The sequence below is a fragment of the Cetorhinus maximus genome, chromosome 31, assembly GCF_964194155.1.
Source record: "Cetorhinus maximus chromosome 31, sCetMax3.hap1.1, whole genome shotgun sequence".
NCBI lineage: Eukaryota > Metazoa > Chordata > Chondrichthyes > Lamniformes > Cetorhinidae > Cetorhinus > Cetorhinus maximus.
This window is the reverse complement of record NC_135909.1, coordinates 20,674,959-20,700,761: the sequence shown is the minus strand read 5'-3', so window position 1 is coordinate 20,700,761 and position 25,803 is coordinate 20,674,959. Positions and strand designations below refer to the sequence as shown.

At 44.9% G+C, this 25,803-nt stretch overlaps 1 protein-coding gene and 4 non-coding genes across 5 annotated transcripts in view; 2 read left to right on the top strand and 3 right to left on the bottom strand.

Annotated features, from left to right (window-relative positions):
- Positions 1–25,803, top strand: part of LOC144670314 (histone H2B-like) — a 1,149,071-nt gene that overhangs the window by 134,489 nt on the left and 988,779 nt on the right. The gene's annotated exons all lie outside the window — the stretch shown is intronic.
- trnap-ugg (transfer RNA proline (anticodon UGG)) lies at positions 7,537–7,627 on the bottom strand. The gene is given in 2 exon segments: positions 7,537–7,572; positions 7,592–7,627. It is a non-coding gene; the product is annotated as a tRNA-Pro (tRNA).
- trnas-gcu (transfer RNA serine (anticodon GCU)) lies at positions 12,544–12,625 on the top strand. Its single transcript has one exon. It is a non-coding gene; the product is annotated as a tRNA-Ser (tRNA).
- trnam-cau (transfer RNA methionine (anticodon CAU)) lies at positions 16,757–16,828 on the bottom strand. Its single transcript has one exon. It is a non-coding gene; the product is annotated as a tRNA-Met (tRNA).
- Positions 20,701–20,772, bottom strand: trnag-ucc (transfer RNA glycine (anticodon UCC)). The gene has a single exon. It is a non-coding gene; the product is annotated as a tRNA-Gly (tRNA).

Genomic DNA, 25,803 nt, shown 5'->3' with positions numbered 1-25,803 from the left:
TCTAACGTTCCCCCAACTGAGCTACTTCGGCTGATAGAAGCACTTTCTTCGAGCCAGAATTGAACCAGAGAACGAAGGATGTTAGTATTACAGGTACCTACAGTCCTCCGCTTATATTAGAGAACATGATCGTATAATGACAAAGGACAACCAACACCTCGTTTCAGTTCCCTCCAGGTTTCCAGTTTTTCTTGATGAAGAGGGGGTGCAAAGCCCAACGAAGCATCAGTTCATTGCCATAATCTCTCGGCCAGTCGCTACACAGGGATTGTCCTACAAACAGCGTTCTTCATCCTATGAGTGAATTGCTCCCTGAGGTCACTATTTAATGGCTTCACTCTAAGTTTAAGGTAATATCCATTTATTCTGCACTCCCTCGCCAGAGGAAATCATTTCTCCACGTTAAAACCTATTAATCATCTCAATTACCTCAACCAGATAACGCCTACAGCTTCTCAACTCAGGACTATGTATGCGTCACAGTGGGAGCACACCTAACAGCAGATCAGAAAACTGAGTGTGTAGCGCACATGGTCATGGCTACTTTTGCACCAAATCTGTATCTGAATTATTGGAATCCGCTTGTGATAAACACTGTCACCTTTCACTGTTTAGCAGATGAGTTTCATAGAGCCACGTATGTGATTCCCTCAGTTCCGCTTTTGCACAAAGCTGGGGAAATGCATCACAGATGTCAGTCTTCAGCCAGCTCCATTCACTCCAAGTGAATTCAAGAAATGGCTGAAGGCACGGGTAACCGCAAATGCTTTGGGCCCTGACACCATTCCTGCAGCAGTACTGAAAACCTGTGCTCCAGAAATAGTCTTGTTCCTCGCCAAGCTGTTCCAGTGCAGCTACAGTTTTATAAAATAATGGTTGGGCCATGAGCAGAACCTTGTGTCGAACAATGATCAGCACACTTTAGAAAGATGTGGCGACATTAGGGAGTGCACAGGAAACATTGGTGGGAAAATGATTTCACTGAGAAACCTCAGTTTGATGGGTACATTGGAGAAGCTGGGGCTGTTCCCCTTAAGTAGGGGATACTGAGAGGAATGTACAAAGTGGTGATCATCTGAAAGCCTGTTTGCTGCAGGATGAGGAATTTGGGAATATAGGAATATAAGGAGACAGTTCAACATCAATCGTGTTCAACTCATGACTGGTCCCTATTTTCACTTCATCTATCCACTGTGGTTTCATAATCCTTAAATATCCTACATCTTAATAACAATAAAAACTTGTACCTAGTTTCAGTATCGAAAACTTTCAGCTGATCCTAAGCTTCAGTAGTAATTTTCAGAAGGTTCCACATTTTTACGAACTTTTGTGTGAAGAAGTGTTTCCTGATGTCACTCTTGAACGGCTTAGCTGAAATTGAATGTTATGTCCTCTTGTTTTGGATTCCCCAAAACAGGGAAAGTTGTTTCTCTGTATCTAAACTATCAAGTCCCTTAATCACCTCACATGCTTCAATTCGACAACCTGAACAAAACACATGCGGGAACCTGGGTTTTATAAATAGAAGAATCGAGTACAAAAGCAAGGCAGCTATGGAGAATTTTTATAAACACTGAAATAGAAAGAAACTGGAGGCGACTGACATGGACAATGTTGGATGAATGGCCTCATTCTGTGCTATAACCATTCTATGATGCTATGATTCCAACCTACCACCACTCTTTAATCCTTTTAGAAACATCGAAGAAAGAGTAGGCTATTCAACCCTTCGAACCAGCTCTGCCATTCAATATCGTCATGGCTGATTCTCTATCTCAATGCCACACTCTCGCTCTTTCCCCATGCCCCTTGATGCCTTTCGAGTTCAGAAATCCATTTCTTTCCTGAATATATTCAGTGATGAGGCCTCTGTGGTAGAGAATTCCACAACTTTATCACCGTCTGAGTGAAGACGTTTCTCCTCATCTCAGTCCTAAATGGCCAACCCCGAATCATGAGATTCTTACCCCTTGTCTGGACCTCTCAGCAAGGAGAAATATCCACTATACATCCAGTCTGTCCAGCCCTGCCGGAATTGTATAGGTTTCAATGAGAACCTCTCTTATTCTTCGAAACTCCAGTGAATACAGGCCTAGTCGGCCCAATCTTTCCTCAAACGACAATCCTGCCATCCCTGGAATCATTCTGGTGAACTTTCGATGCACTTCCACTTTGACAAGTATATCCTTTCCTCGGGAAGGAGACCAAAACTGCACACAATACTCCAGGAGTGGCCGCACCAAGGCCCTGCACTGCTGCAGCAAGACACCCTTTCTGCTGTGCTCAAGAGGCCTTGCAATTAAGGCCAATATACCATTTGCCTTCTTAACTGCTTGCTGCATCTGCGTGCTTGTTTTCAGTGTTTGATGTACAAGGACACCCAGGTCCATTTGAACATCAACATTTCCCAATGTATCAACATTGAAATAATATTCTGCCATTGTGTTTATCCTACAAAAGTGGATAAATTCAACATTTATCCATCTAAAACTGCATCTACCATATATTTTGTCACTCACTCAACTTCCCTTAATCGCCTTGAAGCCTCTTTACATCATCCTCACCATTCACACTTCGATGAAGTTCCTTGTCGTCTGATAACATGGAAATATTACATTTGATTCCCTCATCCAAGTCAATGATATGTATTGTGAAAAACTGGGGCCCAAGCACTGATCCCTGTGGTACCCTACTGGTCACCGTCTGCCATTCCGAAAAATACCCATTTATTCCTACTCTCTGTTTCCTGTCTGCCAACCAATTCTCAATCCACACCAAAATATCACCCCCAATCCCATGTGCTTAAATTTTGCACACAGACCTCTTACATGGGGCTTTATCAACAGCTTCCTGAAAATAAAAAATACACCACATCCACTGGCGCTCCCATATCTATTCTGTTAGTTACGTCCTCAAATAACCTCCAGCAGCATTGTCAAACATGATTTCCCTTTCATAAATGTCTGTTAATTTTGTCTAATCCCGTTGATGTTTTCTAAGTTTCTTGTTATCACATCCTTTATGATAGACTATCGCATTTTCCCTCATGTCAGGCTAACCGAACTGTAATACCCTGTTTTTCCCCTCCCCCTTTTTTAAGTAGTGGGGTTACATTTGACATCCTACAGTCTGCTGGACTATTCTAGAATCTACAGAAATTTGGAAGATGGTAACCAGCGCATCCATTATTTCCATGGCCACGTTCTTTAGTACCGTGGAATGTAGATTGTCAGGCCCTGGGGATTTATTGGCTTTCAGTGCCATTAATTAATTCAGCGCTCCTTTTTTAGGAATGCTAATTCTCTTCAATTCCTCCTTCTCACTTGACCTTTGGTTCGCTGGAATTTATGGGAATCTACTGGTGTCTTCCTCCATGAGGATAGAACTAAAGTGGTTGTTGAATTGCCCTGCTACATCCTTGTTCTCTATTGTAAATTTTGTTGTTTCGAAATGTAAGGGCCCTACATTTGTCTTCATTAATCTTTTTCTTCTGCGTACTTATATAAGCTTTTACAATACTCTTTATGTATCTTTCAAGTTTACTCTCATTCTCTATTTTTCCTCTCTTAATTAACCTCTTGGTTCTCCTTTATTGAATTCTAAACTGCTTCCAATCCACAGGCTTGCTACTTTTTCCAGCAAATTTATATGACTGCTCTTTGGAACTAATACTATCCTTCATTTATTTTGTTCGCCATGGCTGGGTCACTTTTCCTGTTGTCTTTTTGCGCCAGAAAGGAATATACACATGTAGCAATGCATGAATTCATTCCTTAAGTAGTAATCATTGCCTACCCACCGTCATGCCTTTTAATGAAGTTCCCCAATCGATTTTAGCCAAATCACTCCTCATGCCACCGCAGTTTCCTTTGTTTTGATTTTGGACCATAGTTTTGGATTGGATTACTTCATTTTATAACCTAAGAAAGAGTTATTTCATATTATGGTCACTGTTCCCTCACGGACTTCGCACAACAAGATTATTCATTAACCCCGTCTCATTGAAAAAATAAACAAATCTATTATAGCCTGTTCTCTAGTTAGTTCTTCGATGTACTTGTCAAAAAAGCTATTTCAAGCACACTCCATCATTTACCACAGTGTTATTGATTATTTGCTTTGTCCACTCTATATGTAAATTAAAGTCACCCATGACAACTGTAGCACACTTGTTACATGCATTTCTAATTTCCTGTCTAATGCCACCCACTACCTTACCACTTCTGTTTGGAAGCCTGTATACCCCTCCCGCGAATGTTTCCCGCACCTGATTGCGTCATAGCTCCACCTAGATTGATTCTGCATCTAGATTTTCTCTCAATATTGTATTGGTGTCATCGTTAACTAAAAATGCCACGCCACCTACTTTTCCTTTTTGCCTGTTCTTCCTAAATATCGAACACCATTGGATATTCAGCTCCCAGCATTGATCACCCTGCAGCCATGTCTGTGTAATCACAACCATATCCTATGCGTTGACATCTATTTGCATTGTTAATTCACCCACCTTATTACAAATGCTCCATGCATTCAGCTACAGTGTCTTTAGGCTTTTCTTTTTACACATCTTTCTTTGTACTCTGGCCCTATTTGCTGCAGCCTCCGTTTCCTCTGCCTTCTACTTCTGATGTTTTTGCTTTTCTGTCTTTAGTTTCTATCTTTGTTTCCCTGTCTTGTGTCTCCCCTCTCAGGTCCCCATCCCCCTGCCAGTCTAGTTCATCCGACTATCATTCTGGCGAAGCTGCACTGCAGCCTCTACGTTACAGATGTATGTCCAAGCAATTTCAGCTGCTTCATCAATGACCTGCCCGGCAAAATAGATTCAGAATTGGGGATGTTTGCAGATGATTTGCGCAATGTTTAGCACCATTTGCGAGTCATGAGGTTCTGAAGTTGTCCGTTGCATGAACAGTGAGGTCTGAACAATATTCCGGCATGGGCTGATAGGTGGCAAGTAAGAATTGTGCCACACCAGTTGCCAGGCAGTGACCATCTCCAGCCAGAGAGAATCCAATTATCTCCCCTGAAGCTCAATGGAATTAACATCGCTGAATAAAGCACCATTCACATCCTGGATGTTACGATTCAGCAGACACTATATTGGACTAGACATACAAATACTGTGCTTACAAAAGCAGTTCTGCAAAGAGGGACTCCGCTCCCCCCAGCCCAAAACCTTTCCCACATCCACAAGGCACAGGTCAGACGCCTTCTGAATACTTTCCATTTGCTTGAATGCTTGAAACTCCAAGAGCACTCAAGAAGCGCGACAACATATGGGACAAAGCAGCCCGCTTGCTTGGCACCTAATACAACACCGTTTACATCCAATCCCTCCAACATCGACGCACAGTGGCGGCCGTGTATACCATCTACAAAGATGCACTGCTGTAACTCACCAAGTCTCCGTCCACAACAACTTACAAACCCGTGAAATCTACCGCCTAGGAGGCCAATGGCAGCAGATGCATGGGAACACAACCACCTGCAAGTTCTTCTTCAAGCCACACACCATCCTGACTTGGAGCTATATCGCTGTTTCTTCACTGTCACTGGCACAACATTGTGGAACTCGGTTCCTAACATCATTGTGAGTGTACCTACACCACATGGACTGCTGCGGTTTCAAGTTCTCGAGGACAGTCAGGGATGGGCAATAACTGATGGCTTAGCCAGCGAGAGCCAATTCCGGTGAAGGAATAAATAATAATAAACAATATGAATCATCTTTTTGTAATGTTTCCATTGTCTCTCAGCCGCAGTAGCTTCTGTGGGGGAGACTTCTTGATTTCCAATACTCTTCGCGTGAAGACGTTCTTCTTGTCAACGCCCCTGAACAAGGTAAGTTCCCGCTTGGTTTGCAGACTGTCCGCCAGGTTAAATAACGAAGCTAGCGAGTCATTTAATCATCGTGCGCATCGCCATCAGATCAAACCTTAAATATAGTTATTCAAGGAATTACAAGAAATGTCGAGACAATCCGTCTGCCCTCATAACTTGGGTCTGATATCACAATGATAATTTCTGATTTCCATTCTGCATAACGCTGTCCCATACAAAAACTGGATTCAAACTCACGCGTGGGAAACATAATGGATTCACAGCTTTAAACTCTGGACCACCTCGCCACATGCATGACACTTATCTAACGACGTCATGGAGCGTTGGCATCCATGTGCTGTTGAACTAAATGATCCTCTTTGGCACAGGTCCTGAATATTCAGCCAGATGATCAAAATGGAAATGGAGTTTCTGTTAGCCGACGAAATTTCCATCGCATCAGTTCAGGGACTGGTGTGAATGGACTGATGCGAAACATTTCAACACCATGTCCAGCATGTATCTCCACAGTGTGAAAACCTACTGCGGAAAAACTGAAACAGACAAACATTCCGCAGCAAAAACTCCTCCCAGAGATTCCTCACAGAGGAATCCATCCACCATCGAAACACACGCTTCCTGACCTACATTGTCTGATCATTGAGATACGTGTATCTGCTCCTGCCTGGCCTCATTCCGTGAAGGCAGAGAAATTATATTCTTCCACTGAACCATGAAAGTGTCTGTAGAGCAGCTTAAAGAGAATTCCTTCTGTTTCACTGAGATATTCTGAATTGATCTTTTTCTTTAAGTCACAAAATGCTTTATTATTCAACACGTCTGTCCATTACAGGGGCCGATGAAAGATCCAATCAGTGAGGTGCGCATTCACCCTTTTAAAACATTATTTCAGGGGATGTGAGAGTCGCTCGCAAGGCCCGTCTTTGTTACACATCCCAAACTGTCCTTGAACTCAGTGTCTTTCTCAGCGGGCAGTTAGGAATCAAACTCATATGTAGGCCAGACCAGGGAAGACACCAGTGAACCAGCACTGAGGTTAGCGTTTATTTGCAGGTTTTAATTATTGAGTTTAATTTCCACCAGCAACTCTGGTGGGAAATGAACCCAAGTCCCCGGAATATTTCCACTGCTCCACTGTCTCCCCTTAGAGAGAGCTGGAAATATCAAGTCGAATGGTTCGCCATGTTAATGTTAACAAAAAGATCGAACCCGAGACGTTACAAGAAAAGTCTGTGCAACCTGGGCTCATTATTTGGGTTGCAGTATCACATTCGTGATTCCAGGCAAAGCTTCTGCAAAATCACCGCACGAAGGAAGAAACAGTTGAAGTTACGACGAAGGTGGGATTCGAAGTCATGCATACAAAGAACAAGCGATGAGCAGTCCATCGCCGTAACCTCTGGGCCACATGAAACACGGGACTCCCACCTCTGCTTGTCATTTCAATCAACATTTCAAACCGAGTGCCATCAGCCTTCCACGTGAATCCAGAAGTAGACAGTTCCCTCATTTGATGCATTAGAATAAATTCAGAGTCTCATGGCAAGGAGAAACGTTGTTTAAACTTGGCATTCGTTTAAATCGCGTGTGTTGAAGTGATGCATTCCCTGCAATGACTTCCCGGGTGTTCAAACCTGGTCCTGATTTCCGGAAGTGCCACCACCTCGAGCGCGAAAAATAAAGCTGCATTAAGATGGGCTCGTCCGGGAATTGAACCCGGGACCTCTCGCATATTAACCCAACGGAAAGTCCCAAAGCGAGAATCATGCCCCTAGACCAACGAGCCACCTGCATAACCCAACGCAACCAAGGAATCCTTTCATTGTCACACAAAGTGCATCAAACAAAAGCGAATTACAGTTCATGCTGGAAATCTTTTCCAATGTTTTACAAACCCCGGGGACGACTCCAACCATTGGAGAGTTTCCCGCCTTATTTCCTTTCACTTCAGTTTTGCTGGAGTTCCTTGATGCCACATTAGGTCAAATGCTTCTTTGAACTCAAGTGCAGTCACTTGCACCTCACGTCTTGAATTCGGCTGTTTTCTTCAGGTTTGGACAAAGGCTGCAGTGAGGTCAGGAGCTGAGTGACCCTGGCAGGAAACAAACTGAGCTTCAGTGAGCGGGTTGTTGCTGAGTAAGTGCTACTTCATCGCACTGTCGAAGACATTTTCCCTCACCTTCTTGATAAACTAGAGAAGACTGATGGGGCGGTTTTTGCCGGTTGGATTTTCCTGGTTTTATTTTGTGGACAAGACAGACCTGAGCAATTTCCCACATTGCCGGGTAGATGCCAGTCTTGTGGCTTCACTGGAACAACTTGGCGAGGGGCGAGGCTATTTCTGGAGCACAGTTTTTCAGTACTGCTGCAGGAATGGTGTCAGGGCCCGAAGTTTTTGCAGTTACCCGTGCCTTCAGTCATTTCTTGATTTCACTTGGAGTGAATGGAGCTGGCTGAAGACTGACATCTGTGATGCATTTCCCCAGCTTGTGCAAAAGCAGAACTGAGGGAATCACATACGTGGCCCTAGGAAACTCATCAGCTAAGTGGTGAAAGGCGACAGTGTTTATCCCAAACGGGTTCCATTCATTCAGACACAGATTTGGTGCAAAAGTAGCCATGACCATGTGCGACACACACACATATTTCTGATCTGCGGTTAGATGTTGGATATTAGGGTGAAGTGTTGAAGTGATTCACATCAGTCGGTTTACAACAGTCCCTGATCTGACGTGAGGAACATTTATTTTAATGACATAAACTACACTTCCATCTTTACACATCTGGCCGAATATTTAGGGCCTGTACCAAAGAGGATCATTTATTTCAAAGGCTTGTTCAAGCAAAAACTATAACCGAGAAGTTAAGGCGATGGACTGCTAATCCATTATGCTTTACACGTATGGGTTCGAGTCCCATCTTCGTCGTTACTTTATCAACTGTTTCCATCTTATTCCGGTGGTTTTGCAGAAGCTCTGCCTGGAATCACTGATGTGATTCTCCAACCCAAGTTATGAGGCCATTTTGCTTCGACTTTTCTTGTAAGATCTTGGATTCAATACTTTTGTTCACAATAACATGGGCATCCGACTTAGAGTCCATTCAACATGATATTTCCATCTCTCTCGAAGGGGAAACATTGGAGCAGTGGAAATATTCCAGGGACATGATTTCATTTCCCACCATAGTTGCTGATGGAAATTAAACTCAATAATTAAAACCTGCAATTAAACGCTAATCTCAGTGCTGGTTCACTGATATCTTCCCTGGGCTGGCCTATATATGAGGTTGATTCCTAACTGCCGCTGAGAAAGCTACTGAGTTCAAGGACAGTTTGGGATGTGTAACAAAGACTGGCCTTGCGAGCGACGCTCACATCCCCTGAAATAATGTTTTAAAAGGGTGAATGTGCACCTCACTGATTGGATCTTCCATCAGCCCCTGTAATGGACAGACGTGTTGAATAATAAACAAAAACAGAATTACCTGGAAAAACTCAGCAGGTCTGGCAGCATCGGTGGAGAAGAAATCAGTTAACGTTTCGAGTCCTCATGACCCTTCGGCAGAGCTGAGCATAGTTAGGAGACAGGTGAAATATAAGCTGGTCTAAGGTGGGGGGGCGGGGGGAGAGAGAAGTTGAGGGTGGAGTGATTGTGGGGATAAGCAAGCAGTGATAGGAGCAGATAATCAAAAGATGACACAGACAAAAGGATCAAAGAGGTGTTGAAGGTGGTGATATTATCTAAGAATAGGGCTAATTAAGAATGGAAGGCAGGACACTCAAGGTACAGCTCTAGTGGGGGTGGGGTGGAAAGACTAACAAAGTTTTAGTTTTAGATTTAAAAATAATGGAAATTGGTGGGAAAAGAAGAATCTATATAAATTATTGAAAAAAAAGGGAGGGGGGAGAAACGGGGTGGGGATGGGGGGAGGGGGAGTTTACGATCTAAAGTTGTTGAATTCAATATTCAGCCCAGAAGGCTGTAAAGTGCCTAGTCGGAAGATGAGGTGCTGTTCCTCCAGTTTGCGTTGGGCTTCACTGGAACAATGCAGCAAGCCAAGGACAGACATGTGGGCAAGAGAACAGGGTGGAGTGTTAAAATGGCAAGCGACAGGGAGGTTTGGGTCTTTCTTGCGGACAGACCGCAGGCGTTCTGCAAAGCGGTCGCCCAGTTTGCGTTTGGTCTCTCCAATGTAGAGGAGACCGCATTGGGAGCAACGAATGCAGTAGACTAAGTTAGGGGAAATGCAAGTGAAATGCTGCTTCACTTGAAAGGAGTATTTGGGCCCTTGGACGGTGAGGAGAGAGGAAGTGAAGGGGCAGGTGTTGCATCTTCTGCGTGGGCATGGGGAGGTGCCATAGGTGGGGGTTGAGGAGTAGGGGGTGATGGAGGAGTGGACCAGGGTGTCCCGGAGGGAACGATCCCTACGGAATGCCATCAGTGGGGGTGAAGGGAAGATGTGTTTGGTGGTGGCATCATGCTGGAGTTGGCGGAAATGGCGGAGGATGATCCTTTGAATGCGGAGGCTGGTGGGGTTATAAGTGAGGACAAGGGGGACCCTATCATGTTTCTGGGAAGGAGGATAAGGCGTGAGGGCGGATGCGCGGGATATGGGCTGGACACGGTTGAGGGCCCTGTCAACGACCATGGGTGGAAAACCTCGGTTAAGGAAGAATGAGGACATGTCAGAGGAGCCGTTTTTGAAGGTAGCGTCATCAGAACAGATGCGACGGAGGCGAAGGAACTGAGAGAATGGGATGGAGTCCTTACAAGAAGCGGGGTGTGAGGAGCTGTAGTCGAGGTACCTGTGGGAGTCGGTAGGCTTGTAATGGATATTGGTGGACAGTCTATCATCATAAATTGAGACAGAGAGGTCAAGGAAGGGAAGGGAAGTGTCAGAGATGGACCATGTGAAAATGATGGAGGGGTGGAGATTGGAAGCAAAATTAATAAATTTTTCCAGGTCCCGACGAGAGCATCTCTGTGTTGAATAATAAAGCGCTTTGTGACGTCAAGAAAAAGATCAATTCAGAACATCTCAGTGAAACCGAGGCTCAAACCCGCATCTGCGAACAGAAGGAAATTAGAATGTTGGCAGTTTTTACAGAGCGATATTGTTGAGCTGAATGTTCACACTGGAAGGCTGTAAAGTTCCTCATTGAAGGATCAGCCGCTGTTTCAGTTCCCTCCAGGTTTCCAGTTTTTCTTGATAGAGGGGGTGCAAAGCCAATTGCTCCCTGACGTCACTATTAAATGGCTTCACTCTAAGCTTAAGGTTTTATACATTTGTTCTGTATTCCCCGACAAGAGGAAATCGTTTCTCCGCATTAAAACCTATTAATCATCTCAATTACCTCAACCAGATAGCGCCTACACCTTCTCAACTCACGAGTATGTAAACATCACAGCGGGACCACACCTAACTGCAGATCAGAAAAATGTGTGTGTCGCACTACTTTTGCACCAAATCTGTGTCTGAATTAATAGAACCCACTTGTGATAAATAGTGTCACCTTTCACCGCTTAGCTGATGAGTTTCATAGAGCCACGTATGTGATTCCCTCAGTTTTGCTTTTGCACAAAGTTGGGGAAATGCATCACAGATGACCGTCTTCAGCCAGCTCCACTCACTCCAAGTGAAATCAAAAAATGGCTGAAGGCACGGGTAACTGCAAAGACTTTGGGCCCTGACACCATTCCTGCAGCAGTACTGAAAACCTGTGCTCTAGACATAGTCTCGCTCCTCACCAAGTTGTTCCATTACAGCTACAAGACTGGCATCTACCCGGCAATGTGGGAAATTGCTCAGGTCTGTCTTGTCCACAAAAAAATCAGGAAAATCCAGGCAAAAACCGCGGGAAACTCTCCACTGGTTGGAGTCGTCCCCGGGGTTTCTAAAACATTGGAAAAGATTTCCAGCATGAAATGTAAATCGCTTATTGATACACCTTGTGTGACAATGAAAGTATTCCTTGATGGCGTTTTGTTACGCTGGTGGCTCGTTGGTCTAGGGGCATGGTTCTCGCATTGGACTTTCCATTGAGTTAATATGCGAAAGGACCCGGGTTCAATTCCCGGACGAGCCCATCTTAATGCAGCATTTTCTTTCGTGCTCGAGGTGGTGGCAGTTCCGGAAATCAGGACCCGTGAAGTCATTGCAGGGAATGCATCACATCAACACACCTGATATAAATGAATGCCAAGTTTAAAGAACGTTTCTCCATGACATGAGACTCTGAATTTATTCTAATGCATCAAATGAGTGAACTGTCTATTTGTGGATTCACGTGGGAGGCTGATTGCACTCAGTTTCAATCTTGACTGAAAGGACAAGCAGAGCTGGGAACCCCAGTGTTTCATTTTAATTTACCACATTTTAGCTGTGTTCCAGTGCTTGCAGTGAGCTGGGAGGGTTTCTTTTTACTGCCAAATGCTTGTAATTTCCGACTTTCCGCGGTGGGTTTTCACACTGTGTAGAAACATGTTGAATATTAGGTTGAAGTGTTGAAGTGTTTCACATCAGTCGGTTTGCAACAGTCCCTGATCTGTTGTGGTGCACATTTATTTTAATGACATAAACTACGTTTCCATCTTTATACATCTGGCCGAATATTCAGGACCTGTACCAAAGAGGATCATTTATTTCGACGGTTCATGGATGCAATAAGTATAGAAGGGGGTTTAATAGAACGCTTTTTGTGACGAGGTGGCCGAGTGGTTAAGGCGATGGACTGCTAATCCATTGTGCTTTGCACGCGCGGGTTTGAATCCCACCTTCGTCGTTACTTTATCAACTGTTTCCCCCTTATTGCGGTGATTTTGCAGAAGCTCTGCCTGGAATCATTGATGTGATTCACCAACCCAGGTTATGAGGCCAGCTTGCTTCGACTTTTCTTGTAAGATCTTGGATTCTATACTTTTGTTAATAATTACATGGGGATCCGACTTAGAGTCCATTCGACTTGATATTTCCATCTCTCTCTAAGGGGAAACATTGGAGCAGTGGAAATATTCCGGGGACTTGGGTTCATTTCCCACCATAGTTGCTGATGGAAATTAAACTCAATAATTAATACATGCAATTTAATCTATGTGGTGTTTCGCTGATGTCTTCCCTGGTCTGGCCTACATATGAGGTTGATTCCTAACTGTCCACTGAGAAAGACACTGAGTTTAAGGACAATTTGGGGTGAGTAACAAAGACTGGCCTTGCGAGCGACGCTCACATCCCCTGAAATAATGTTTCAAAAGGGTGAATGCGCACCTCACTGATTGGATCTTCCATCAGCCCCTGTAATGGACAGACGTGTTGAATAATAAAGCGCTTTGTGACGTCAAGAAAAAGATCAATTCAGAACATCTCAGTGAAACCGAGGCTCAAACCCACATCTGCGAACAGAAGGAAACCAGAATGTTGGCAGTTTTTACAGAGCGATATTGTTGAGCTGAATGTTCACACTGGAAGGCTGTAAAGTTCCTCATTGAAGGATGAGCCGCTGTTCCTCTAGTGAACCTTGAGCTTCATTGGAACATTTTGTGACTGGATTCAAATTCAAAATCCTGTCTCAATGACATCTCAAATAAAGCTGCCGGCTGCTTGAAAACGCAGCAGTTAAACTTTCTGCCTGATCATGAGAGCGATTGTGACGTTTACAAAACGAAATCATTTGATGAAATAGTTCAAAAACCATCAAGTTTGAAATCCTATGAAGAAAAGTCAAGTTATCATGAGAACTCTGCTGAGAAAGCTTCATTGGACAGCACAGAAATCAGGTGAAGAGTCTGAGTAAATCGACACCAGCGAACAAGTCAACATCAAAACTGAATCAACTCTTGTGAAGATCAGTGAGTAAAAGCTGAGTGCTCCGTGCACCATCAGCTCATCAGGTGGATGCATTGTCTGGATAAAGCATTCTGTTTAGAACAGGATTTATTGACCTGAGTTGAGCAGGCACGTTATTGCAGAACAAATAAGTCACCTCTAGATTTTCGCTGGAAAACATAGAAACTAGGAGCAAACTTCTAGTTTGTTGATATATTGAATTGAAATAAACTGGAATTACAGTGCAAATGAATTGATATTCAAAATCAAATCTTACTTTCAGGTAAATTACGTGGAGCAATTAAATTACAAACAAGAACTCAAGTGACCTGTGAGCTCAAACACAGAGAGAGTAAATTTCAGAGTGAAGACTTAAAAATTTCAATTTTTTGCAAGTGAGGGTTAAGTGCAGAGAGGGAAGGAGCTGCTGTGTAATTTTAACTGAGATACTGCAGCAAAAGTACAAGAGGGAAGGAGTGGAACTCTCTAAATAACGAGAACTTTAATTAAATAGACAACTCATTTCAGTGAAATGTTGGGACAGCTGAGAGCTGTTGCCTACACATCCTGTGCTCTGTGGGAACTCCAAATAAGACCGATGATAATAGTTAGATTCATAATACATTACAGAACCAAGCAGAATACAGAAAGTGCAGGGGAGAGATGGAAAAAGGAAATTAGATCAGAAAGGAGAGTGTATGAGAAAAGATTTGCAGGTAACAACCGAAAACACTGAAGATTTTTTACCAGCATTAGGGCAGTCACTTTAAGTGGGGCTGATTTGGAGATCCTGTCTGGGGAGAGGGCATGGCTGACGTACTAAATGAGAACATACAAACAAACTAATTAGCAGCAGGAGTAGGCCACTCAGCCCCTCGAGCCTTCTCCGCCATTCAGTAAGACCCTGCCTGATCTGATTGTAACCTCAGCCTCACATTCCTGCCTACCCCCAATAACCTTTCACTCCCCCCCTTGTTAATCAAGAATCTATCTAACTCTGCCGTTAAAATATTCAAAGACTCTGCTTCCACCAGCTTTTGAGGAAGAGAGATCCAAAGACGCTCGACCCTCAGATAGAAAATAAATCCTTAACTCTGTCTGAAATGAGCGACCCCTTATTTGTAAACAGTGACCCCTAGTTCCAGATTTTGCTACAAGAGGAAACGTGCTTTCCACCTCCACTCTGTCAAGACCCTCAGGATCTTAAAGGTTTGAATCTAGTTGCCTCTTACTCTCCCGAACTCCATGTGATACAAGCCTAACCTGTTCAACCTCACCTCATAAGACAACCGGCCCATCCCTGGTATTCGCCTTGTAAACTTTGCACTAAACCTGTCATCACAAAACAAGCGGATGCTGCTAATGTCATTGGTGGGGAAATTGGATAGGATGAAAATAGATGAAGTGGAAGCTATCACAAGACTGGCACCGCTCACAATAGGAAAGCTCCTCGATCCGCATCGGATACACCTTGGATTACTGAGGGAATGAAGGGTGGAAATAGCGGAGACTCGAGCCACAATCTTTCAATCCTCCTTGGATATGGGAGTGAAGCCAGACAACTGCAGGTTGTTCATGTTACATCCGTGTTTAAAATGGAGAGTGATAAACCCAGTAACTACAGAGCAGTTAGTCTCATGCTGGTGCTGGGGAAACGTTTAAAGACAATAATCCAGAACAAAATTCATTGTCGCTCGGTAGAACATGAGTTGATAAATGATAACCAGCACAGATTGGTTAACAGAAAATCAGCACTGAAATACTTAATAAAGCTCTTTGATGATGTGTCAGAGAACATTGACCAGCGGAGCGAGGATGATGATGTGTGTTTGGACTTCCAAAGGGATTTGAAAAAGTCCCACATAATGAACTTGGTAAAATTCCAGCAGCTGGGATTAAAGGGGCAGCGGCAGCATGGATACAAAATTGAATAAGGGACAAAATGGGTAAAGTAGTGGCGAGCTCTGAAGAAGAATACGGACTCAAACGTTAACTCTGTTCCTCTCTGCACAGATGCTGCCAGGGCTGCTGAGTTTTTACAGCATTTTCTGTTTTATTGTAAATTTTAATAACTTCCAGCCTATATTCAAGTTTGCTGATAACACTAGGTTAGGTGACATGGTTAGTAGCGTATGTGGGAGCAGCAAGTTTCAAAGGGTCATTGACAGATTCAGTGAGTGAATAAAACTGTGGCCGGTGGTGGTCAACATTGGGAAGAGTGAGGTCATCCATCTTGAACTAAAGAAAGATCCGAGAATTTCCTAAACAGTCAGAATCTTGGGACTATGACAGAGGAGCTGAGAGTGAGAGCTGAGTGAGACCGGAGGGTGGAGAAAGAGTCTGCATAGATATGTAGATGTTCAAGTGAGTGGGGATAAAATGGAAGTACAATGTAGTAAAATGTGAGGTTGCCCACTTCTGCAAGAAGCATAGGAGAGAGGAATATTACTGAGATGGAGAGACACTGCAGAATCCTGTGGTACAGAGGGATCCTTGTACAAGAATTACAAAAAATGTTTGGATGACATTGCAGAATGCTGCAGTACAGATGGATATGGGTGCTGCTGTATAAGAATCATTGGGAAAAAGTTATCATTTAGGTGCATCAAATACTTAGGAGGGCAGGTGGAATGTTGGTCTTAATTGCAAGGGGACTGGAATAGAAAAGCGGAGAAGCCTTGCTGCAGCTGTTCAGGGCATTGGCGACATCACACCTAGAATAATGGGTGCTGATTTGGCCTGATTACTGATGGATGGACATAACTTAAATTGAAGACAGTTCCCGAGAAAGGTGACTGGGATATTCCCTCGACTGAGGGGGTTTTCTAATGAGGTAGGGTTGATCAGGTTGGATCGAGACTCACTGGAATTTCGAATGACTTAACAATATGACAGTGAGTAGAAGGCGGCCACTACGACGTCTGTGCCAGTTCTTTGGGGTCACTGGGCTGAGGGAATTGGTTCGGATGTGTTCACAGCATTTACAGCTTGTGTCCGTCTGTGAATAAACACCATGTTAAACATTGAATTTTTGCAGGAAGCTGATACAAATAACGGAAATGCTCCCTTTTGGCATTAATGAGAATGTTAATAGCAGAGGATGGTTTCGATCCATCGACCTCTGGGTTATGGGCCCAGCACGCTTCCGCTGCGCCACTCTGCTACTTGGCTTTTGACGTCTACTGTTCCATTATGGTTTTAAAGTGTTTCCCATGTTTAGAATTTATTTCCTGCTGTGGAATTGTGCTCTCTGGTGTTGAGAAATGTTCTTTGTTGTTGTGTAAAATGCTTCCCTGCAGTACAAACGTGTTCCCGGTTGTATAAATATGATGGCCGAGCCAGCGAATCTCATATCCATTGAATTTTTAAAAACGTTCCGCTCTGGTGCACTTCTCAGCTCTGGCCAGTAGATGTCAGCACACTCAGACAGCGACAGGACAGAGAAGAACCATTCACATTTTATTGGACGGCGAAGGGAGGTATTTGGAATTTCTAACGGTGAAGGTGACGTTTCATAATATTTTGTTATACCAAGCAGAAGTTATAATGTTGTGCTGAAACCGTCAGATTGTTGTTTTGTATTTGAGAGTGAGATACATTCTTTTCTGGCCCATTTTGTAAATGTGGGATTCAATATCTATGTCACTCACTGGTACTGTGTGAAACTGAGAGACATTCTGAACCTGTCAGTCTTGGTTACTGTATGTGAGTGTGGAGACATTGTCAGTGGATCTGCCAATATGTTTGGATTTATTCTGTAACAGTCACTCTCTTGGACAGTTTTTTTGTGTTATATTCCATTCCTAATCTGTATCAGTATTTTCTGATACTGAGATAGGTGGGTTACATTCTGAAACTGTCAGTGGAACTGTATGTGGAAGGATTTTGCTCCATCAGTCAGCTTCTGGTGCTGAAAGTGAGTGTTGGAGTCATTCTGTGTCTCTCATTCTCTGGTACAATATACCTGTGTCATATTCAGACTGCATATTGCATTTTCTGGTATTGTATAAGTGTCTGGACATTTTTTGAGTCTGCCAGTAGAACTGCAGGTGTGCAAGTGTTTTGTACTCAGTCACTTTCTGGTAATGCAAATGAGTTTGGGACTCATTCTGAATCTTTTAATGGTGTGTGTGTGTTTAACTCTATCAATCAGTACTTCTGTATGTGAACGTGGAAATCATTCTGAATCTGAAGTCTTTGGTGCCTTTTTTTTATTCATTCGTGGGATGTTGGCTTCGCTGGCTAGGCCAGCAGTTATTGTCCATCCTTAGTTGCCCTTGAGAAGGTGGTGGTGGGCTACCTTCTTGAGCCACTGCAGTGCACGTGGTGTAGGTACATCCTCAGTACTATTCGGAAAGGAGTTCCAGGATTTTGACCCAGTGAGTGAAGGAAAAGCGATATATTTCCAAGTATGGATTTTGAGTGTAGTATCCATTCTGTATCCGTTACATACATGTCAGACTCTCGTAACGTGTGTCAGCGTAAGATTCAATACAGATCTGTCAATGGAACTCTGTATCTGTGATATTGTAAAGGAAGTGTGGGAATCATGCGTTTCTTTCATCACTTAGTTCTGTTTGTGGGCATGAGATTCATTCTGTACCACGTCTGTCAAACTTTGGTATAAAATTTTTGAGGTTCAATTGGTGTTTTTCAATCATTGGTATTGTATGTGAAAGTGGAATTTATTGTGTGTGTGTTAGTGTGTGGTCTTCCATTTGTATCTGTCAGCATCTGTTACTCAGTGTGATGCTTGGATTCTTTCTAAATCTCTCAGTGGTACAATTGGTGTGTCATATTTCTTTAGTATCACTCAGATTCAGCTATTGTGAGTGAGTGCAGTGAACAGCCTGTATCTTTCAGCATCTGGCACTGAAAATGTGCCTGAGAATTATTCTCTGTGTGAGTGTGGGATTCATTATATAACCTTCAGTCTCTGGGACTAATTATAAGTTTGGATTCATTCCACATACAATTCCAGCAGAACAAAAGGCCACTGATATGGTAGGTTTAAAGCAAACAATGGTATTAAATCTCTGTCACTGTGAACACAATTGTGAAAGATAATGTATCCTTTAATCTGATCCTGGAGTGGTCCGCAAGTGTAACTCCAGCTTGTACAAAACGATTTGATATGTGGCATTGTGTCTGATTCTGAGTCAGAATTTCCACACAAATGCAAAATGGAGCTCAGTCCTGAATTGGTAAAGTATCTTTAATTTGACACTGTGTGAGGATTTAGAATTAGCATGTAGTTTATAGCTCAATCCATACTCATCAAATTAATATTGTATCTCAGTTTCTTAATCAGGGTGAGTTTTAACTACAATCTGACTTTGGATCTCAGGTTATACTCACTTTTAGAGTATCTCAAACTGATAATGCACTTAAGGTTTGGATTTGCATCTAATGTATGTGTCAGGACACAATGTGGGAATTAATACTGCAATTTATAAACTAATGATGTGTGCAAATATTGGACCGGTGCATAACATGAATCTCAGTGTACATTATTAAGGTTAAGACTGTAAACTTGAAACTGGAAACATGGATCAGTTTTATTTGACATTTAGTTTGTAGCTGAGGCTGTCCTATTGTGGTATTGACCTGGTGAAAATTGGGTCGTGGGTGAGAATGTGGACTCCCCGTCTGTGGTACTGAGTCCATGAGGTAACATGGAAACAACGTCTATCTCTCCTGCACAGTTTGATTGATGGATGGAAAGTGTGACTCTGGAACTATTTCTGCTGTCTGAGACTGTGAAATTGATGACCTGTCTGTGTCTCTGCGCTCTGTCAGTGATAATGTACGGACTGTGTGGGAGGAGCCGGCGGGAATCTTCATTCTAGCTTGGCTGGAGGAAACACCATATTTATTCTGGTTCCTTCAATTATTTGCCTGTTGGAAAAAAGTTTATTTTAGGACTCAAGTACAGGTGGGGTGGAAGATACAGATTCCGTCAGTCTAACTTCTATAATTAACCATTGTGAATGGTTTGAGAGGCTTTAGCCAGGCTCTAGCTCTGATTGGTCAGTCCATTCTCAATCCAAATCTTCAACCAATCGGAGGGCCAGGTAGCAGGAATTGGAAGTGCCGATTGGTTTATATTTTCAAACTCGAAAAGCCCGCCAATTTGACGGAAAAAAAGATAATAGCCGAACGGCTTAATTTCCAGGCAATTTTAATCTCACACTTTAGGAGCTGTAATATTGCATTTTGCGTCACAGAATCCTGGCGCTATTTTAGGAACAGATTAAATGTGTCAATCTCTTATCTGTAACCGGCGGTAACAAAGCAGCGATTTAAAACAGAGCCAATCTCAGCTCACTGGAAACGCAATAACATAGGTTACCAACCGACTCCTTCATACAGGTTTCATCGGGACAGAGAGAAACGGCTGATTTCTGATCCTGTCCCCTGAAAGCGGCCGGGAATGTTACAATCGGAAGAGCGGAGCGCTCCAGCAGCCACACGCTCAGCATAGCTGCTCTTTCTCAGGAGCCTGTGAACACGGCCCGCGGGGAGCTGCAGTCCAGCCCGGGAGGAGCGAGATTTGGCTTTGGCTTTGTCCTGGGCTCTACCGCCGGTCTTTCTACAATCTTACACACACTTACACCACGAATGAAGAATTCCTCCCGCACTCACCCTTCCCCTATCTTCTGGTGAATGCAGTCGGCCACTTCTGAATGGTCAATGTGTTCGGAATCTCATTGGTTGGCTTTTGTAACCAATCACAGAGTAACTTATTTCACCAACTTTCAAATATCAATGAGAAAATGGGCCGGACTTTGACTGAGCCAAACTGGCAGAGCTGAAACGGGTTTTCAAATTGAAAATAAGCGCCAATGTATTTGAGAATGGCTCAAGTGATGAAAATGTTCGATCTATTTTATTTCGTTCGTCCTTTATTTTCTTGTTGGAAATCTTCCCACATTTTCTATTGTTCTTTATCTCATTTTGGAAACCACAGAGATTAACTCCACGTGTCCGGAATTGTGGTCTGACCACGGATTAGGCTGAAAAATAAATCACTACTGCGATGGCCGGGAATCGAACCCGGGTCAACTGCTTGGAAGGCAGCTATGCTCACCACTATACCACCATCGCACACTTCTCCAAATTACAGTCAGCATTTATAGTACCGCGAAACACACTATATCTTTGGCATCTTGTGTCTGATTGATAAACTTTTTGGAATAATTCTCACCATGTTTATGTTGTTTCACACTCATTTAAAATGTCCCCAAAGAAGTTACCTCTTTGCACGTCTCACGTTCAGAGAGAAGACGGCTCCAGTCCACAATAAATTGGCTCCTACTCTTTCTGTGGACACATCGAGACAGGAAAAGGTCTGTTGCTGCCCGGGGAACGGGCCGTGAAACAGACAAAGATAGTGACCAACTACAACGGCCCCATGTAGATATCCACAAAGTTCCGAACAGTAAAAAAATGCAACTTATCCTGGAAGGGATGATGAAGTTCTCTCTGAAATAACTACACCAACACTTCCCTTAAAATAATTGATTTACTGTCACTAATTCAATACCAACCGTTTAAATTTCAGCCGGTATTCATTTCCAGTTCTTAGACAGACACTTTCACTGACCGGTTCAATCTTTGCAAAACTTTTCGAATTCCCGCTCAATAAACTAAATTATAGGCCCGTGATCCGATTTTATCTTGTTCTTAGTCCCAATCACTTGGAATAGAAGCTGTCCTAGAAATGGAAGCAGACTGTTTGTCTGGTTGTAGAAGCGACTGGAATGAGGCGGGGATATTGCTGACAGGTCTGGATTTAAAAGTTCCCGGTTTCTAACTATAGATAAACTAGATGTTCCATTGAGTAAGATTTGTTTCGAGCGCCCTGTTCACTAATGGTGCCCAGAATTCGAAAACAAATCAGTTCGAACAGGCAGGAGGCGGAGCTGGATGATCACAGACTCTGTTCTGTCTGTCACTCAGTCTCCTCCCCGCCCCGCCTCTCACTCTCTGTCCCGTTCTCAGTCAGGTCGGGGCGGGCTGTATAAAAGAGGAACGTGAAGCAGCTGGTCTCTTATAGTCAACAGTGATCTGAGTAAAGAATAATCATGTCTGGCAGAGGGAAAGGAGGCAAAGGACTGGGTGAAGGCGGAGCAAAGCACCACCGCTTCGTGATAATATCCAGGGCATCACCAAACCAGCAATCCGCTGCCTGGCTCGCCGTGGCGGTGTCAAGCGGATCTTGGGTTTGATCTATGAGGAGACTCGCGGGGTGCTCAAGGTTTTCCTGGAGAATGTCATCAGGGATACGGTCACCTACACTGCACACGCCAAGCGCAAGACGTTCACTGCAATGGATGTGGTGTACGCTCTGAAACGCCAGTGCCGCACTCTCTATGGTTTCGGCGGCTAAACAACTCGACCCTTTCTACCAAACACACAACAAAGGCTCTTTTAACTGCGACCCAAAACGTCACATTAAGAGCACTGGGAACGGGAGCGTGAAATCTTAAAATGAATGAAACACAGCTTTAGCATCATTTCGTCCTCTTTCGGTCATTAGGTCATTTATTAAGATTGTTGATGTGGGCAGTGGAGCGGTGTATTATTTCACCAGACCCCACTCTCCCACTCCAGTATAGTGGAAAAATCACTCGCCCCATTTTCTCTTCACTATCTATTGAACCGTGACCTGAATAAAACCCATACAGTTAATGATGTTTATGAGAGACCCGGAACTGTGGGCATTCAGTGATTTCGCCCATCACTAGCTTTCTACTCGCCTGTTATAGACAGATCAGGTAAGGGATCCTAATTTAAAACGGGTTGTAAGGTATGCCGGGCTGTATTTTGCAGCGAAGCTAGTATTTTTTAAAGAAAATGCTGAAAAACTCAGCAGGTCTGGCAGCATCTGTGTGGGCACAGAGTTACCGTTTCGAATGGGCATGACGCTTCTTCAGAGCCAGAATGAAATGAGTTCACACAGTGAGCAGCCCTTTCACAGACTCTGTGAGTGGCTCTGAAAAGAGCCTTTGGGTTATTAGATTAAAGAATGGCCGCTTCACTTGGTCTTCGAGCCCGCAGCGGCGCTGGTTTTCTTGGGCAGCAGCACGGCCTGGACATTAGGCAGCACCCCGCCCTGAGCGATGGTCACCCCTCCCAGCAGCTTGTTGAGCTCCTCGTCGTTCCGGACGGCCAGCTGCAGGTGTCTGGGGATGATGCGTGTCTTCTTGTTGTCCCGGGCCGCGTTACCGGCCAGCTCGAGGATTTCAGCCGTTAGATACTCGAGCACAGCAGCCAGATAGACCGGGGCTCCGGCACCCACACGCTCAGAATAGTTGCCCTTTCTCAGGTGCCTGTGAACACGGCCCACCGGGAACTGCAGTCCAGCCCGGGAGGAGCGAGACTTGGCCTTGGAGCGAGCTTTACCGCCGGTCTTTCCTCTTCCAGACTTTTTTTTTTTGTAAAAATATACTTTATTCATAAAATATCTTCAATCACATTCAAAACCATTTCAAAAACAACATTACAAGGGTACAATCCAGGTTAAACTTTTACAAAATGTATCACCAGGTGCATCAGTACAAACAATATTACAATCATTTACAGCCTTTCATTTTGATCTGTACAGCCCGAGGGGCTCTAAACAGTTCCCAGTCTCTCGGTGCGCTGTGGTAGAAAGGTCTTAGACAGCGGCCCTTCCCCATTGCGCCTTTGCGGCAGCTGCCCCAAGCTTTAGTGCGTCCCTCAGCACGTAGTCCTGGACTTTGGATTGTGCCAGTCCGCAACAATCGGTCGGGGACAACTCTTTGTGCTGGAAGACCAACAAGTTTCGGGCAGACCAAAGCGCGTCTTTCACCGAGTTGATGATCCTCCAGCTGCAGTCGATGTTTGTCTCGGTGTGTGTCCCTGGGAACAGCCCGTAGAGCACAGAGTCCTGTGTCACAGAACTGCTCGGGATGAACCTCGACAGCAACCACTGCATCTCTCTCCAGACTTTCTTTGCAAAGGCACAATCCACAAGGAGGTGAACAACGGTCTCTTCCCCACCACAGCCACCTCGAGGGCAACGTGCAGAGGGGGTGAGCCTCCTGGCGTGTAGGAAGGATCTGACGGGGAGGGCCTTTCTCACCACCAGCCAAGCTACGTCTTGGTGCTTGTTGGAAAGTTCTGGCGATGAGGCATTCTGCCAAATGACTTTGACAGTCTGCTCGGGGAACCATCCCACAGGGTCCACCCTCTCCTTTTCCCTCAGGGCCTCTAGGACGTTACGTGCTGACCACTGCCTGATGGACTTGTGGTCAAAGGTGTTTTTCTGCATAAATTTTTCCACCAGGGACAGGTGGTACGGCATGGTCCAACTACTTGGAGCGTTCCGCGGCAGCGTGGCCAGACCCATCCTTCGCAACACCGGGGACAGGTAGAACCTCAGCACGTAGTGACACTTGGTGTTTGCGTACTGAGGGTCTACGCACCGCTTGATGCAGCCGCACACAAAGGTGGCCATCAGTATGAGGGCGATGTTGGGCACGTTTTCTCCCCCTTTATCTAGAGGCTTGTACATCGCGTCCCTGCGGACACGATCCATTTTCGACCTCCAGATAAAGCGGAAGATGGCTCGAGTGATCGCCGTCGCGCAGGAGTCTGGAATGGGCCAGACCTGCGCCACGTACAGCAACAGCGAGAGTACCTCACACCTGATGACCAGGTTCTTACCCGCAATGGAGAGGGAGCGTCGCTCCCACATGCCCAGTTTCCTTTTCACCATAGCCACTCGCTCCTTCCAGTTTCTAACGCATGCCCCGGTCCCTCCGAACCATATCCCCAGCACCTTCAGGCCGTCAGCCCTGACAGTGAAGGGGACAAAGGATCGGTCAGCCCAGTTCCCAAAGAACATGGCCTCGCTCTTCCCACGATTTACCTTGGCAGCCGAGGCCAGTTCGAACTGGTCGCAGATGTGCATCAGTCTGCGCACCGACAGCGGATCCGAGCAGAAGACGGCGACGTCGTCCATGTACAGGGAGGCTTTTACCTGAGTGCCTCCACTGCCTGGGATCGTCACTCCTCTTATGCCCGGATCCTTCCTGATGGACTCGGCAAAGGGTTCTATGCAACACACGAAAAGGACAGGCGAGAGAGGACAGCCCTGCCTGACTCCAGATTTAATCGGAAAGCTATCTGTTTCCCACCCATTGATTGAGACTGCGCTACTGATGTTAGTGTAGAGCAGTTGGATCCAATTTCGAATTCCCTCCCCAAACCCCATTTTGGAGAGCACATCCCCCATGTAGGTGTGCGATATTCTGTCAAAGGCCTTCTCCTGATCCAAGCTGATGAGGCAGGTATCCACACCCCTGTCCTGTACATAGGCAATCGTATCCCTGAGCAGCGCCAGGCTGTCAGAGATCTTCCTGCCTGGCACAGAGCAGGTCTGGTCAGGGTGAATCACCAATTCCAGAGCGGATTTGACCCGGCTGGCGATGACCTTGGACAGAATCTTATAGTCCACATTCAACAGTGAAATGGGTCGCCAATTTCTAATTTCCTCCCTTTCCCCCTTGTGCTTGTAGATGAGGGTGATGATGCCTTTCCTCATGGATTCTGACATACTACCGGCCAGGAGCATACTCTCGTACACTCCTAGCAGGTCCGGGCCGATCAAGTCCCACAGAGCCGAATACAACTCCGCCGGCAAGCCGTCGCTTCCGGGGGTTTTACTCTTCTCGAAGGACTCGAGGGCCTTAGTCAGTTCATCAGGAGTTAGCGGTTTGTCCAGGCTCTCCCGCGTACTGTGGTCTAAGACCTCCGTGATAGAGGACAGGAAGGACTGGGAGGCCGTGCTGTCCGTGGGCTTCACGTCATACAATCCGGCATAAAAGGATTTGCTGATCCTCAGAATGTCGGACCGTGATGACTTTACTGAGCCGTCTTCTTCCTTCAGGCTGCTGATCACAGAGCGCTCTCTGTGTACCTTTTGGAAGAAGAAACGTGAGCACGTCTCATCCTGCTCCACGGAGCGGACTCTGGAACGGAAGATGATCTTGGAGGCCTCCGAGGCAAAGTGCGAGGCTTGCTGGCCCTTCACCTCTTGGAGCTCCTCCTTGACATCGACCCCCATCGACTGCAGCCGGAGCAGATTCTGCATCTTTTTCTGGAGTC